Raw genomic sequence first — 13,645 nt, forward strand, 5'->3', positions numbered from 1 at the left:
GGTTTTTCTACAGTTTCGTACCGGAGCTCTGAGCAGTCATACTGCTCCCTTACATACAGTGCTACTCCCCCACCTTTTCTGCCCTGTCTGTCCTTCCTGAACAGTTTATAACCATCCATGACAGTACTCCAGTCATGTGAGTTATCCCACCAAGTCTCTGTTATTCCAATCACGTCATAGGAATATGAAAGACAGATAGAACTCATGCGGATGGAGAAGGATGTAATGGAGGCAAGGGAAAAAGAAATGGAGGCTGCCCACAGGAGGGAGATGGAGGCAAGAGACAAAGAAATGGAGGCAAGGGACAAAGAAATGGAGCATGAACTGGAGATGGAGAGGGTAAAGGCTCAGCAGAATATACCAACAAACCCTAGCAATCCTTCTCCAGGTACCACTTCCCATCCCAGAAAGTTCCCCACCTACAAGGCAGGCGATGATACTGAGGCCTTCTTAGAAAACTTCGAAAGGGCCTGCCTTGGGTACGGCATCTCTACTGACCAATACATGGTAGAGCTGAGGCCCGCTCAGATCAATTTGGCAGTTAGGAGCACATTAAACACCACGTGCATTATCCAGCGGTATATGCAGCCCCAGAACCTGGCAAAGCGAAACCGGGCGAGTAGGCGACATCAGCGTGGGGACGAGAGTGATGAGGACATGGACACAGACTTCTCTCAAAGCATGGGCCCTGGCAATGTAGGCATCATGGTGCTAATAGGACAGGTTCATGCGGTGGCATGTAGATTCTGGGACCGCTTTCTTTTAAACCATGTATACTATTTAAAAAGGTACACTCACCAGAGGTCCCTTCTCCACCTGGCGGGTCTGGGAGGCAGCCTTGGGTGGGTTCAGGGGGGACTGCCTCTATGTCCAGGGTGAGAAACAGTTCCTGGCTGTCAGGAAAACCTGTTTCTCCACTTGTTTGCTGTGAGCTATCTAAAACCTTATCATCATCATCATCTTCCTCGTCTCCAAAACCTGCTTCCATGTTGCCTCCATCTCCATTGAAGGAGTCAAACAACACACTTGGGGTAGTGGTGGCTGAATCCCCTAAAATGGTGTGCAGCTCATCATAGAAGCAGCATGTTTGGGGCTCTGACCCGGAGCGGCCATTCGCCTCTCTGGTTTTCCGGTAGGCTCGCCTCAGCTCCTTAAATTTCACACGGCACTGCTTCGGGTCCCTGTTATGGCCTCTGTCCTTCAGACCCTGGGAGATTTTGACAAAGATTTTGGCATTTCAAAAACTGGAATGGCGTTCTGATAACACGGATTCCTCTCCCCATACAGCGATCAGATCCTGTACCTCCCGTTCGGTCCATGCTGGATGGAGCTCTTTTGCGATTCTGGGTCTCCATCATGGTCACCTCTGCTGATGAGCTCTGCACTCACCTGCAGCTTGCCACGCTGGCCAAACAGGAAATTAAATTCAAAAGTTCGCGGGCCTTTTCCTGTCTACCTGGCCAGTGCATCTGAGTTGAGAGTGCTGTCCAGAGCGGTCACAATGGAGCACTCTGGAATTGCTCCTGGAGGCCAATACCGTCTAATTGCATCCACGGTACCCCAAATTTGACTCAGCAAGGCCGATTTCAGCGCTAATCCCCTTGTCGGGGGTGGAGTAAAGAAATCAATTTTAAGAGCCCTTTAAGTCGAAATAAAGGGCTTCGTCATGTGGATGGGTGCAGGGTTAAATCAATTTAACGCTGCTAAATTCGACCTCAACTCCTAGTGTAGACCAGGGCTTAGAATGCATCACACGAGGTATTTCCAGTAGAGACAGGGAAGCGTTAGTACCATTATACAAGGCACTGATGAGACCTCATCTGGAATACTGTGTGCAGTTCTGGTCTCCCAGGTTTAAGAAAGATGAATTCAAACTGGAACAGGTGCAGAGAAAGGCTACAAAGATGAGCAGAGGAATGGAAAACCTATCTTATGAAAGGAGACTCGAAGAGCTTGGCTTGTTTAGTCTAACCAAAGGAAGGCTGAGGGGGGGTATGACTGCTGTCTATAAATACCTCAGAGGCATAATTACCAGGGATGGAGAGGAGTTATTTAAGTTAAGTGCCAATGTGAATACAAGAACAAATGGATAAAAACTGTCCATCAACGAGTTTAGACTCGAAATTAGAAGATTTCTAACCATCAGAGGAGTGAAGTTCTGAAACAGCCTTTCAAGGGGAGCTGTTGGGGCAGAAAACCTACCTGGCTTCAAGACTGAGCCTGATACGTTTATAGAGGGAATGGGGTGATGAGACCTCCTACAATGGCATGCAGACAATCTGCAACTGCTAGAAGCAAATATCTCCAGTGGCTGGTGATGGGACACTAGATTGGGAGTGTAGGCCTGAGACTGAACTCACCCCTGTATTAAACTAGCCTTGGGTAAAAGCTCAGGAATTATACCACTAAAATTAAGAAAAACTGCTCTGGTGCAGCTAATGTAAGCGGGGAAATAGTCCCGCAATGGTGGGGAACTTTCCCCTTCCACTCTCCTGTCTGGCAGAGTCCTCGTAACCCCAACAAGGCTGAGCCCAGGATTCCTGGGGGGCTTGACCCCCAACCCTGCTGTGCTCACCTAGGACAGGGGCTAGGGTGTCCCCACTCCGGGGTACTCTCTCTGCATTGGGCACTTCTCTGACCCACTGACCATTACATACAAGTTAAAGCAAATGCAAGTTATTTAATCAACAATTAATTTTTAAAAGAATAAGGAAAAATGGGAAAGGTTAAAGGAAACATCAACCCGCTCTGTGGCAAGGAACATCACAAACAGTGTCTCTGGAATGTCAGGGCAGTTCACAGTCTGTTCCTTGTAAATCCCAGGCCTCCTGCTCAGGCCCTGGCTGTGCTGCAGGGATGCTGTGGGTTGGACACTTGCTCTGATGGTGGCCACACGCTCTCAGGCTCTAAGTGGTAGGACCCTTCTTCCCAGTGTCGCTGCCGCCCTGTCAGGTTTACGATCCAAGCCTGGCCTGCAGAGGCCCTTGGTGGAGGTGTCTCCCTGTGCTGGGCCCGCTGCCCAGGGTCCCCCTTGGTCTCCCCAGCTGCTCACCGCACCCAGCGCCGGACTGCTCCAGCCCCACCTCCACCACGCTGTCTCAGCACTGCTGCTGCTCTGCCTCCAGTTCCCTGGGCTGCTTCTTTGGCCCCTCTGCCTCTGGTTGCTACAGCTCTGCTCCCAGGACAGGTCTGCTCTGCAGGCTGCTTCTGTGACTCTGCTCCCAGCACTGACCTGCTTCCTGGGCGGCTTTTCTGGCCCCTCTGGCTTTGGTTGCTGCACCTGTCCTCCCAGGGCAAGTCTGCTCTCTCTGGGCTGTGCCTCTGGCTTTGGGGCTGCAGCTCTGCTCCCAGGACAGGTCTGCTCTGCAGGCTGCTTCTGTGACTCTGCTCCCAGCACTGTCCTGCTTCCTGGGCTGCTTTTCTGGCCCCTCTGGCTCTGGTTGCTGCAGCTCTCCTCCCAGGGCAAGTCTGCTCTCTCTGGGCTGTGCCTCTGGCTTTGGGGCTGCAGCTCTGCTCCCAGGACAGGGTTTGCTCTCACTGGATCTGGCACAGCTCAGCTTGGGTCCCTGCTTTCTCCTTAGCTCGGCCCCACTCTGTCTGACCCAAGCAAATCCAGCTCACACGGAGGACGGGACCTCCCTGGCCTCCTGACTCCCTGATTAGCCTGCCTGCCCTGTCATTCAGGCTGACCTGGAGCATTGGTCTCTCCCCATTGTTTCTGGGGCCTGTCAGTCTCAGGGTCCTGATTCCCCATTGACCCTTCCCCCTTTTTAGTACTGAGAGCTAGCAACTAAAACGCCCCCACTGAATGTTAGTAAGGGGGCAACAGTCCCCTTACACTAAGGCACCGCCACCTCAGGAATGCCCCTAACAAGAGTTGTAAAGTGGAGACCAGCACTGGGCAGTTTCGGGTGGGGGGGACAGAAAGACCCAACAAATGATAAAATAGATAAGATAAGCTCTGACCAGTGAATGTACTGTATACTGACCATGTGCGCGAAGAAGGTCATAAATAAGTTACAATTCAGGCATGAGAGGTCAAATGTAAAAAAAGATTTGAGTAGGGAGGAGGAAACATTGGTGCCATTGCATGATTGGTTACATTTTGTTACCTGGGGTATCAAATAATGTAACAGGTTTAGTGAAATTAAAGAAGGTAGCTAGTTTTACCTATACAATGTAAATAAAAAACAATGCTCTTTGAGAACCATCTCCGGGCTGCAGTTCAACATAAAGCTGCTGGAACTCTGACCCCTCTGCATGACCGTGACGTGCAGAGACATCACCAGGAACCCCCACATGAGTGGATTCTGACTGGCCATCAGGTGAAGATTTTCCAGATATTGGGAGTGGTGAGCATAAGAGATTTGCTTGGCATATGTATTCTGTGTGTGTTGTTAATAAATAGATGTTTAGAGCACAGCTGTGTAAGGCTCTTTCACTGGGAAAAGATCCCACAGACCTGTATAGCCCTGAGCCCCGTGGGAAAGAGTGGATACTTAAATTGACCGGGTTTCTTCTTGAGCCTCATGGGTAAGGATAGGTGCTTTACACCCCAAGCCCTTGTTAGGAAAAGGGTGGCAGTACTAAATTAAACAGGTCATGCCTTGAACCCTCGGTAGGGTATAGGTGGGGTGCGTTAGATTTTTGCAGGTAACAGGGAGGGCTCTGAGTTACTACAGAGAATTCTTTCCCAGGTATCTGGCTAGTGGGTCCTGCCCACATGCTCTGAGTCTAACTGATCACTATATTTGGGGTTGGGAAGGAATTTTCCCTTGGGTCAGATTGGCAGAGATCCTGGGAGTTTTTCACCTTCCTCTTCAGCATGGGTCACTGAATTCTTTGTAACATGAAGTCTTTAAACCATGATTTGAGGACTTCAGTAACTCAGCCAGAGGTTAGGAGTCTCTTACAGGAGTGGGTGGGTGAAGTTCTGTGGCCTGCCATGTGCAGGAGGTCAGACTAGATGATCATGATGGTCTCTTTGGACCTTAAAGTCTAGGAGTAAGGCTAAGATTATGTCATGGAGATCACAGAAGTGACTTCCAGAGACCTTCATGACATTTTCCACTTCAGTCCCTGGGCGGGGGGTGGGGAGGGAAGGGGGCTGGAGATATCAGCCAGCGGGGGAACCCAGTGCTGCAGGGGGGACCCCAGAGCTGTCAGCCACAGCGTATGCTGGACCCCCACCACCCTCAGCAGGGCTGAGGCTCTCATTCCTCACCCCACCCCCACCCCCAGCCCCATTTTGTCACTGTTATTTTAAGTAAGAGTCAGGAACAGATCATGCACTTCCATGAATTTTTGTTTATTGCCTGTGACCTATCCCTGACTTTTACTAAAAACAACCGAGACAAAATCTTACCCTTATCTATGAGGAATGAGATTTCTGAATACTTTTTTTTTTTTTGGCATAATCTGCTTTGCATAAAAATTTTAAAACTTCGTTTTTGTTCTAATTTGGGATAAAAACAAATGCTGAAATGTCAGAAGTGCTGTTTTTGCAAGCCTTTATGTGCTGGGAAATCAAACATTTAGGAAACAGAAGCACATGGCCTTTTTGTCTGGAAAGGCATTATAACTCATGGGATGTCATCTGCTGTTAATAAATTCCAGTTGATGAATGTTGAGAGGTTTTTATCAGAAAGAAGTTTCTCTTTTACATTTTCTCTTTTACATTTCCCAAAGTTTCAGACAAATTATATAGACTGTCTCATAAGCCAAACATTCATTACAGTCAAAATTAGGAAATGCCAAAGTAAAATAATTAAGATTAGTCTAGAATGCTGTCACTAACAGTAGCTGGTGTCAGATGTTTCAGAGGCTGGCAGAGCCCTCTGCCCAAGAATTCACCAAACTCTGTAATTTCCCAATCTACTGAGGATAATTTCCTAAAACAGCTCACCACAGTGAAGACACCGTGGTATCCAGATCTAAGTATGTCAGCTTCAGCTACATTATTCACGTAGCTGAAGTTGCATAATTTAGATCGAACACCCTCCCCCCCCCAGCGTAGACCAGGCCTGACTCTCAGTGGATGTACATTTGTCCAACTCCACTGACACTAATGGAGCCATACTGATTATCACCAGCTGAGAATCTGTCATCGCTCATCCAAGCAAGCTATACATTGGCTAGTTCAGTCCAGGGCACGAGTATCCATATATCACAAAAATCAGCAGCACCACTGGATTAAATTGACACCTTTGTGGCTGTCCTAGCCAAGAGGCCTCAATAAGCCAGAGTCATGAACTACCATTTCAGCACTGCTCTGAGATATGGCCCCTCAAGTTCTCTGTGGAGACAGACAGACAGACAGGGCAGTGAAGGGGAAGCTTCCCCTCCAGCACTGCCCTGCACTGGAGCTGGGAGGTGTAATTTCCAACCTGGGTAGAAGTACCTGTGCAGCACTGATTGAGCCAATGTGCTACAAACAGAAGCGTAGCCAGGGCAGCACAAGCAGCGGGATGAACTAGCTGCCCCAAGGACAATGCCACTGGGGGCCTAGGTACATACTCGGGCAGCTAGTCCGACCAGCCACCTACACCGCCACAGCTTCTCTAGCTAGTGCCCATATGTCTACCCATGTTACGTCTCCAGCTCAAAGTGCAGAAGTACCACACCACTTCCTGCACTGTACCTGATATTTGGATGAAGGGAGCCATGGTCAGGTTGAGCTGGTACACACAGGTCTGGGGATCTCCATCACTTTCTGCAGAATTGAAGTTTTTACTTTATACAAAAATTCAAGGGTCAGATCCTCAGCTGGTGTAAATCAGTGTAACACCATTGAAATTGGTGGAGGGATGCAAGTTTACACCAGGGGAGGAATCTGGCCCCAGAAATTTCAACCCTTATGATTGTAAAGAAACCCTTCTGACTGTGAGCTTGAGGCTGCAGACAGACACAGGAACAATAGCTGTGAGATGTGAACTGCCCCATTAATATTGAATCTGAAGATAAATCCGAATCTTAATGATAGGAAACTGATGACTGGTAATTCAGTTTGTCAGTCTCCCTGCTGTTCTCCCATCCTGCACTAACATTCCAGATTACAAAACATTATAGGGACATCAGCCAGGAAGCATGGAGGCAAAGAATAGAGAAAGCCAGCGGATATAAGGCAATCTGCACCCACCAGCACCTCAGTGAGTTTTAAAGCCATAAAGTCCCAACCCAAGTAGGATTCCCCATACTACAAGGGGAGGAGGGAAGGAGGCATTCAGGATGGGAGAAGAGGAGAGACTCTGATTAACTGAATTACTGGTGAGTAATTTCTCCTTGTCATTTGTCCCCCTCTTCTCCCATCCTCTGAAAAATTCCAAGCTACAAGCAGATGTAGCAAGCAATCCCGTACGAAGCAGGGCTTAGATAAGAGACAGCACAGAAAACGTTAGAATCTAAGTTTGCCTCTACCATCCATTTTTACTTGGGAAAGGGAAATAAAAAGACCAAAACTGACTCTACAAATTTCCCATGTAGTGATCTCAGCCCTCTCAGCCTAAGTGGAAATACCTTGGCTAGAGCAGCCCTTAATTGGCACAGGTGAAACCTTACCCATCTCTTCACAACTCAAAGTTAGTATGTGGCTTTAACCAATGACTGATAGGGTAGCCATATACCCTACTCTGGGTCTAGGAAAGAGATAGTCTTGTACTCCTAAAGTAAGTTGAACTTAATGGCTCTCTCCATACAGAGGGTGAAATCCTGGCTCCATGTAAGTCAATGAGAGTTTTGCTATTGTCTTCATGGGATCCAGCATTTCATCCAGAGAGTGTAGAAAAATATACAAAAGATTGTGAGGTGCTCATATACTGTGCAGTGGGACCTGTATAAGTAAGACAGATAGATACAATAATATTCAAGGGAATAGGACACATTTGGATAGAGACTGGTACAGCAAGACCATGGGCTCAATCACATGTTTTTCAAAAACATTTTGGGAGGAACTCCTGAGGCAACTGATACACCAGCTTGTCTGATGAGAAACTGAACAATGGGGAGTTAAACAACAGACCTTCATTCTCCAGTGCACCAGACAGGTTTCATCATTTAAATGAACTACTTCCCCAGTCATTAGATTCAGGGAAAATGTTAATGCTTATCCCCCCAGAGTCTGGATAAGGGAAGTCCAGTTGAGGAAAAATCTCTCTGCGAGTGGTCTCCACCAAAAGCAGAAAAATGTGAAGGTATAAGAAGTGGTAGGAATGATCCCGAGAAGGCCAAAACAACTGAAACCAAACTTCAGAGAGGGAAATTTCAGACCTCTGTTCAACCTGGCCAAAACAAACTCGGATATGATAGGAAATAATTAAAGGGAGTAGGATGACTGTACATATGTGACTAAGAAAAGATCAGCAGATGCATGATTAAGCTTCTTGATTAGAGCTTGTAGCTACTAGTGAACATATGTGCAACCCTGAGAGTGAAACCTTCCTCTGTCATCTTCCATGACAATGATGTTCAAGAACATGGGGAAGAGAGAGGGGACCCGGGCTCTGGAGAAGATCAGGTATGACTGTATGGGTCCACACATTGTTACAAGGAAAGATTCAGGAGTGGGAGGGCAGGGCCTCTGAGGCTGGCTGGGGGCATCCAGGACAGCAACTTCTCTGTCCACTCTGATTCGACACAAGGTCTGAGGGAGGGGAAGAGAAAATCAAATGCCTCTCTTAGTCCCAGGAATAGGCATCCTTCCAAGACGTTAAAGGACCAAGAGCAGAACCTGTGGCCTAGGATCTGAAGGCAGACCAATTCACTGGGGGAATTCCCCACTGATTACAGAGGACACTTCCTAGTGCAAATCCTGGAATATAAGAATGGAAGTGTGAAATGTGGAACACACTTCTTTTGCTCTTGTACCAGAAAAAGAGAAAGGGCAATAGATAAAACAGAGTTGAGGACCGAGGCATGGGGAAGCCCTCGGTGCTTCTTGGATGATGGGTGTTTCAACTTAGAGCTTTTAAAAACACAGCAACACCACCTTTAGATTCCCCACACAAATCACTCCTTTGTTGATACAGGTTTCTAGCCCTGGTTCTGCAACCCACCTTCTGAAAAACCTCAGTGAATGCTAACACACCTCTGTAGCTCAGACTCCCCTAGGTATAAAACAGGAACAGATACACATTACAGTGGAGATACAGCGTAACTCAATGTCTGTAGGTTCTGAGAACATAGGATAAAAGTAATCACAAAAACAGCACCACCAAAGGCTTAAATAAGAGATATGGGGGAAAAGGGAGCTAGGGGATCTGAGAGGCAGAGCCACTGTCCCTCTCCGTGTTTAGAAAACCAACACACAAGGTGTAGGGCCCCCTGAAGAGTTAGCTCAGATATTCTTTCTGCTAGTGGCAGCCTGCACATTAAAAAGTCCATCTAACAATGGGACCCTATTACTGAGCCACTCTCACCCACTTTCTCAGCAAGCCCTTTAAAATTCCCTGCTCCAGTTTCACCTGGGATGGCCGCAAAAGTCTTTCAGAATAAAACTACTTCATACACACAATTTCAATCATATAAATCTTTCCTTCCAGTGTTCTTTGCGGGCTGGAGCAGGGTGGGGTGCTTTTCCACCCCTCTTCCACAGCCTGGGAAGGGGACTCCAAGTCACCCCTTTCCCTCCCACAGTTGAGGGTCCACAGGGAAACAGTCCCTTTCTATCTCCCCTCCTCGCAGTGTGAACCAGGAACTCTATCTGCTGTTCCTCACCCTCTCCAGGTTTTTGTCTTGATTGGTTGGATAATTGAGAGAGAGAGAGAGAGAGAGAGAAGCTTTGCCCCACCCTACACTATAAGGGTCCTGGCCTTGGGCCTTTAAACATTCATCTCTTCTACCTGAGCAGGGGGAGAAAAGACAAAGGGCCTCAGCAGGGCTATGCTTCACTTTGGAAAGGAGATGGGGAAGAGACCAGGAGGAGGCAGCAGTGGAAGATGAAGGAGCCAGCCAGGAGTCACAATGCAAAAGCTGAGGATGAGGTGAACCAAACCAGCATCAGAATTAAATCTGCCACTGGAGGAGACTGGCCAGCTGGGATCAAACCCATGAGGAGTGGAAAGAATAAAGGCAGAACCATATTCCTTCATGGAGATACCAGTCTTCCTGCACGGATCCCCTGGAGTTTTCCCTCCAAAAATCTTCCTGCCAAGGTGGGACCCCCATACCTGGCATGGGATCCTCTGGGAGGCGCTCTCTGATGTTTTTTCAGTACAGTCAGTGATTAGTCATGGCCTTTTCTGGCTTGGTCCTTCTTGTTCCTCTTAGGTCCTAATCCTCGTAAGAAGTTGCCAAAGGGAAAGAATGAGCGGAGCGATACAGAGCGATCTGAAATTCCAGGCACCCAAGTGAGGAGGCCATTGAGGGGCTGGGATTGGAGTCTGCCTTACGTCCTCTGCCTTTTTTTATGCTTTGCCTCCATCTTTCCTGGTCGATGGCACCATGAATGTTTGTCGTCCGGATCATTCCGCAGGATGTGAGAAGGGGGAGGGGTGAAGAGCTGCACAATTTAACATAGCCCTGGGTTTGCTGGCCCCCACAGGTGCATCCCAGGGCTTCGAGCTGCCAGCAGTGGAAAGCTCACCTAGCGTGGTGTTGTGATGGCCTGAGGTAACCACCATCCTCACTCCCCTGGGACCCTGCAACCAGCTCTGCCCCAGTGATTCAGCACAACCTCTAGGCAGCCTCCACTGGCAAGATTCCTGTTAAGACCTGGTCATATTTTAAGCTGTGTCAGAGGCCAAAAGCCCCCACAAGGGCAGGTATCAGCGGAAACGCCACCTGTCCTCCCCCAGGGAGAAATCCTTCTAAGGATACAACAGCTCCTGTGGGCTATGGGGTTGGGGATACAGGTGAATTTGACCATTTCACTTCAACACTGCAGATCATTTTAGCAGAAACACAGATGCCTACATTTTCAGAAGCCAAGAAATGGTGGTTTGGCCTGTCATCTAGGGACACAATCAGCCTGTAAGGTGCTGCTGGTTGGAAGGGGCCATATTACCAAAGTACCCCATCATTTGACCACTTTCAGGGTTTTGGTTTGGCTGATCCTTCCGTCTCCTGACAGGAGCCAATTTTCTCCTCACACTGCAGCGCAAAAGGCCTGTTCCAATGTCTTCTTCCCTAGGACTTGGCATCCTGACATATTCCCAGCATTTGTCTGGTCCATTTAGACTGTCAGCTCTTTGGGCAGGGACTGTGCTGTACAATGTGTAGCTCAGCAGAGCCTCAGTCTTGACTGTGTCCTCTACGCCAGTACCACAATACATGTAATAAATTACTGCCATCACCTGTTAATAAAGAATGCTCCAAATACAGGTATTGTGGCAAGACACCTCCTCTGTCACGCCAGACTTTGCACGTGGTGGTGGCAAGGCCTGGGTTAAATCAGCCCCACTCGAGACAGTGTTTGTCTTCCCCCTCTGTATTCTGTATCAGTACTTTCAAGGTAGGCCTGAGGGCAGGCCCAAAGAGCAAACCAAAAGAAAACAATTTACACATACAAAAGGGGAATATCTTTCCCTGTTCCCTTTGTTGGGGTGGTGTTGTCTTGCTGTTGGTCCTGGGGCATCAATCATTCCCCTAAACACGCACTTCGCTTTGGGGGTTTCCTTCTATAGGGAAGAGAGCAGCCTCTCACCCTGTCTCCCTGATGCCACCAGCTCTGCAGCAGCTTGTCTCACCTCCTCCTCTCTAACCAGAGGAGGGGCTTTTAAAGGTCTCAGGCAGCCCCTAATTGACTGGATGTAACCCCTTCTCAGCTTATAAGGGAAAAAGCCTTTATCATTCTAGGGCTAACATGCTGCCTTCCATCACCCTCCTGCAGCTGCCTCGCCTGACTTTGTCATGGTATGTACAATGGGGATGGCAGAATACAAGTGTTCTGTAAACTGGACAGGTTGTTGCTGACATTGGAGTACTGGTTTGGCAAGGTCTTTTGTGCTTGCACTACTCTTAATGCCCAACCTCTGCACTATAGGGCAGGCAGGAGCAAAGAGGGAGAAAGGCAATTCCCATGCTATTGAAGACTCCACCACAGTCCTCTTCTAGCGAACCACGACGAATCAGTGAGCGACCTGACTGAGTCCTTGTTAGACTAACTTTCCACCTCTCTAAGACCAGGAGTTGGAATACTCCATGGGGGAATGAAAAGCTAAAACAAACCAGAGAAAACGATCCAAAAAGAGCTGGGGAAAAAGTCTAAAGGAGGACAAAATGGTCAAAGATGCACTGACCTTAATGCAAAGGCCTTGCCACTAGCCATGGATGACCTCTGGCAGGCAGTCTCAAGAAAGGTGCATCATAGCTGGAATGTCTAACCTGAGAACACCTGATTCAGATGGACCCTCAGGAGGGAGAGGAGAGATCCCCTGAAGGTATGGCACTGAAATAAGACTCAGGTGAGCTGGGTTCAATTTCTCTGCACTGTTATAGAGTCCCAAAGAAAGCCTGGACAACTTATTTAACCATTTGGTACCTCAGCTTCCCAGCTGTCAAGCGAGGACATTCCATTTCTCTGTTTTATCCAATTAGATTGTAAGCTTTTTGGAGCAGGCACCATCTCTATGTATTTGTACTGCATCTAGCACAGCGAGACCTTGATCTCGGTTGGGTCCTTATTGGCACTACAATAATATAAATAATTGCAGAGAGCAAGGCCACACCAGCCAATATCAGTTACCTCAAAGAGAGCTACCATATGTCTGAACACATCTGTGGTTTGCTGAGTCAGATGATGTGATGCAGTTGTGAAAAAAGCTAATATCATTCTGGGGTGTATTGACAGGAGTGTGATATGTAAGACACAGGAAGTAGTCATCCTGCTATACTCAGCACTGGTGAGGCCTCAGCTGGAATACTGGGTACATTTTAGGGACTACACTTTAAGAAAGATGTGGACAAATTGGAGAGAGTCCAGCAGAGAGCAATGAAAAATGATAGGTTTAGAAAATCTGATTTTATGAGGAAGATTAAAAAACCTGGGTTGTTAGTCTTGAGAAAAGAAGATGGGGGGGACCTGATAAGTCGTTAAATATTTTAAGGGTTGTTATAAAGAGGATGGGGATCAATTGCTGTCCATGTCCACTGAAGGTAGGACAAGAAGTAACAAACTAAATCTGCAGCAAGAGAGATATAGAAAGTTTTTTCCAATACCTGACCTAACCATCAGGGTAGTTAAGCTCTGGAACAGGCTTTCAAGGGAGGTTGTGGAATCCCCACCATTGGAGGTTTTTAAGAACAGGTTAGACAAACACCTGTCGGAGTGGTCTTGGTTTATTTTGTCCTGCCTCAATGCTCTCGAGGTTCCTTCCAGCCCTACATTTCTATGATAAGATACTGATCAGGAATTTGTGGCCAGTGTAAATCAGGACAACTCCTGCTCAGCATCATGTTACCGAAACGCGCTGAAGCATTGGTCCCATCTCAACAACATTTTATAATGCAAACAAGCCCCTAGGCAGCCATTCTGCCTATGCCTGAGATTACTATCTATTTTATAATCAAGACTTTGATTCATGTAGATGTTAATTGTTTTTAAAACTGTTGGGCTGTGAAGTGTTAATATCTATAGATTTATATTACACCTCTTTCAACTTTCATCATTACTGATTCCATGGCAGGAAGAAATTAAGCGTCTCCTTCATCA

The sequence above is a fragment of the Eretmochelys imbricata genome, chromosome 8 (assembly GCF_965152235.1).
Source record: "Eretmochelys imbricata isolate rEreImb1 chromosome 8, rEreImb1.hap1, whole genome shotgun sequence".
Lineage (NCBI taxonomy): Eukaryota > Metazoa > Chordata > Testudines > Cheloniidae > Eretmochelys > Eretmochelys imbricata.